At 60.5% G+C, this 3,550-nt stretch overlaps 1 pseudogene; it reads left to right on the top strand.

The window, feature by feature from the left end:
- Positions 1–1,809: 1,809 nt before the first annotated feature.
- Positions 1,810–3,509, top strand: LOC116465604 (uncharacterized; annotated as a pseudogene).
- Positions 3,510–3,550: the final 41 nt, after the last annotated feature.

Genomic DNA, 3,550 nt, shown 5'->3' with positions numbered 1-3,550 from the left:
TCGCACAGGAAAGAATTCAAGGCCGACTGCAGTGAGGGGAGGTCACCAAAAGGTGCCCAGTGACAGAGGTGGGGCCCTCGGAAGGCCAGCACAGGCGTGCCCAGCTCTGTTTTCCGTTTGTCCCATATCAGGGTCTTGTCTACGTAAACACTAAGCTGTGCTACCTGTGGGTGGGCCAGTAGCGTGACAGAATTTATTACCCTATGGGTTGAGCGCAGTGGCACACGCCTGTAATCCCAGCACTCTGGGAGGCCGAGACGGGTGGATCACCTGAGGTCAGGAGTTCGTGACCAGCCTGGCCAACATGGTAAAACCCCATCTCTACTAAAGATACAAAAATTAGCCTGGCATGGTGGCACGCACCTATGATCCCAGCTACTTGGGAGGCTGAGGCAGGAGAATCACTTGAACCCAGGAGGCGGAGGTTGCAGTAAGCCGAGATCACGCCGCTGCACTCCAGCCTGGGCGACAGAGCAAAACTCTGTCTCAAAAAAAAAAAAAAAAGTATTACTCTATGATTTAAAGAAAACTGTCCTGGACATTTCAGTGTGTAGCCTACGGAAGCCTAACTCTGGTGACCTAGAAGGCACATGCTGTCGTGGGTGTGGGGACGCAGGACTGTCCGCTGTTGCAGGAGTGGCCCCTGCAGGTATCTAAGCACTTCCTCAGCTGTAAACATCCCGTGACTGTGGGTCCTGCCTGGCAAGAATGGGCCTTGTTAGTCCCATGAAGGAGCTGGGCCTCCGTGGAGTCACCCTCCGTGGCGTCACCCTCCGTGGTGTCACCCTGGCGCTCCCAGGCCCCTGCTCCCCTGAAGACACCGTGTGAAAAGCAGAGCTACAGATAAACCCCTGGTTGCCAGCCAAGTCCTGACCTCGGGTCTCGTCTCAAGTTAGAGGGTTGGGGGGCAGGTGGCGCAGGTGCCGTGGGCTAGGTGAGCGGCTGGAGTCTGGACCCCCCAGGGGCTGTGCCCTCACCCACAAAGCTCAGATTCAGATGGAGTCAAGAATTTCATGATGGGGACCGCAGAGCCTGGTGGGCCAGCCTGCTACAGGGGCAGCTCACAGCCGCCATACATGTCCAGAGCTGGCAGTGGCTCTGCAGAAGCTTCTAGATAGTTCCCATTGTCCTGTTGGGATACAGCTCTGTCTGCATAAACCAGGACTGTCCGTAGAGCGGGGCGAGGCTCCTCTTCCCCCAGAGCAGTGGCACATCCTTCCGGCGAGCCTGGGGCTGTGGCGTCAGGCATCGCCCAGCCTTCGCCTGTGCTCACACCTGGGGCAGCGTCTGTCACCCACCTCACAGCTGAAGAAACTGAGGCATGGGCAGGTGGAGGCACCCTACCCAGTAGTGGGAAGCCTAGGCCAGGCCAAGGCCCCCCAGCCCTCGCTTGGGACAGATGCTGCCCCTGACCTGCTGCCTGCCAGGCCTATCTCTCGCCCTCCTCATGGGGCCTTGGGGAAAAGCTGCCACCCGCACCAGCCAGACAGGAGGCGGCCGAGGGAGAGGGTGGGGCAGGAGGGGCCCAGAGGCCCTAGGAGGGGGGCATCAAGGGCAGCCCCCAGAAGCAGGAGCCCTTTTCTCAGAGGCCAGAGGTGCTGGGGGGAGGGACAATGACCGGCCACCCACCCACGGTCCACCCAGAGTTCCCATGGCTCCGGAGAGCATCGCAGCAAGGAATCCCCACGCTCTTCACTCGTCTGGTTTCTAGAACGGAGTTGATGTGAGAGCCCTGCCGCACAGAACCTGTCTTGGAAACCCTGGGCCCCATGGGTTGAAGGGGTCAGGCTGCCCCCAGCGCTGATGGAGCCCAAGGCCCTGGAACAAGAGCAGGGACGTCCTGAGTCAGGGCGCCTGTGTCAGGTTGCTGGGGGCGGGCTGTGGAGCTGAGCGCCCCTCTCACGGACCCAGGTACGACCACTACTCTGTGCTGTGCGAGCTGCTCCCTGCAGGAGTCCCGTCCCTGGCCGCCTGTCTGCAGTTGCTTCTACGCGGTATGTCTGGTCTGGCCACCCCAAGCCCCACTGGCTCCTCCCCGAAAGACCCGGAGGGCAGGAGGCCAAGCACCCAGTGCTCCAACCACCCTGCTGGACTGTGGTGGTTCTCACAGCAGGAGGATGGTCTCACCGCCCCAGCTCAGCCACCCACCTGCCCTGAAGTCCACCCAGGCTGGGCATGTGCCCAGGTCTCCAAGTCTTAAGCCCAAAGCAGGCTGGAGAGTGACACAGGACGCAGCCCTCAGACACAGTGAATCTGCAGAAATGCACGCAGGTTGATGTGGGGAGCGGCTCCACCTTTGCTGCACACACGTCCTGCACACCTGGCCGAGCAGGTGTGGGGCTCAGGTGCCCGGCCCTGGAAGGCCCTGCACCCAGACCCAGCACTCACACTTCAGGTCTCCTGAGGGAGCAGCGGGACCTATGGGCAGGGGCAGGCACCGGGGAGCCCCTTGGGGTCCGCAGGGGGCTTGGCCAGATGAGTGTGCGTGGAAACTCACAGGCCACACAGGAAATTAGCGACTGCATGGTGCTGATGCAGAAAGAAAAATGGCCAAGACGCGCTGAGAGCAGGACCCGCAGGCGCGGCCGCCCAGGGACAGGCATGTGGCCGGTGAGAGGACTCAGAATGAGGTCAGACTGACTTCTCAGCTGCTGACTCTTAACTGCTTAGAAAGGGGCGGAAACAAAACACACCCGTGTGCCCCACACTAAAGAGCTGTGTTAATGTTGACGGTATTTGCAGCGTCCCTTGCCCACGGCCCCACCCGCCACCCGTGACTGGGGCACTGCTCTCCGGCCGTCAACCTCTTGCAGAGTATTTCCATGAACACCAACTCGGAGATTTGTCCACACTGGTGCCCGCAGGCCTCATGGGTTTGTTTCGGGTGCTCTAGAATATTCCATCGATTGTGTAAACCACAGTGGCAAACTCTGCGTGAGCCCGGGACACCTGTGTGGGTCGGGCTGCGCCCAGCAGGAAGAGCCACTTGCTGTCCGGGTGTTGCTGCTGGCAACACAGTCTTACTTCTGTTTTCTGATTGTTAAAATAAGGAACGTATTTCACGTATTTAAAGAGAAGCAGCAGGCCCATCTGCCCCCAGGTCCCCTTGGGGCTGGCACACGCGGGGCTGGGCCTGGCCCGTGGCTCCATGCTGCCCGCCTACTGCCCCAGCACCTAGGCCTGCAGGTCTCAATGTAGCCCCCTCCCCTCCTCCAGAGGTCCCTCCAACCACCCTGCTGCTTTGTGATTTCAGGAGGATTTGATGAAGATGTTAAAGCGAAAGTGGAGAACCTTCTCGGGATTTCCAGCCTGGAAATAACGGACCCTGTTAGGCAAGCACCCTGCAGCCCTCCCCGTCCCCTTCCTCCCTTCCCCTCCCCCCGCCCCTGGAGACAGCTGTTCTCAGCAGGGCTCTCCGCAGGGAGGGGGCCGGCTCTTTCCCTGGCAGCAACATTCTTGCCCTTGTCACACAAGTCAGCCTCCATCTGCGCAGCTCTGTGGACGCACTGCTGGAGGGCAACAGGTGAGCGTGTGGGTCGGGGGCAGGTGC

Source organism: Hylobates moloch, unplaced genomic scaffold (assembly GCF_009828535.3).
Source record: "Hylobates moloch isolate HMO894 unplaced genomic scaffold, HMol_V3 SCAFFOLD_7117, whole genome shotgun sequence".
In the NCBI taxonomy this organism is placed as follows: Eukaryota; Metazoa; Chordata; class Mammalia; order Primates; family Hylobatidae; genus Hylobates; species Hylobates moloch.
Note: the sequence above shows the minus strand (reverse complement) of the source record. Positions and strands in the feature narration are given on the sequence as shown.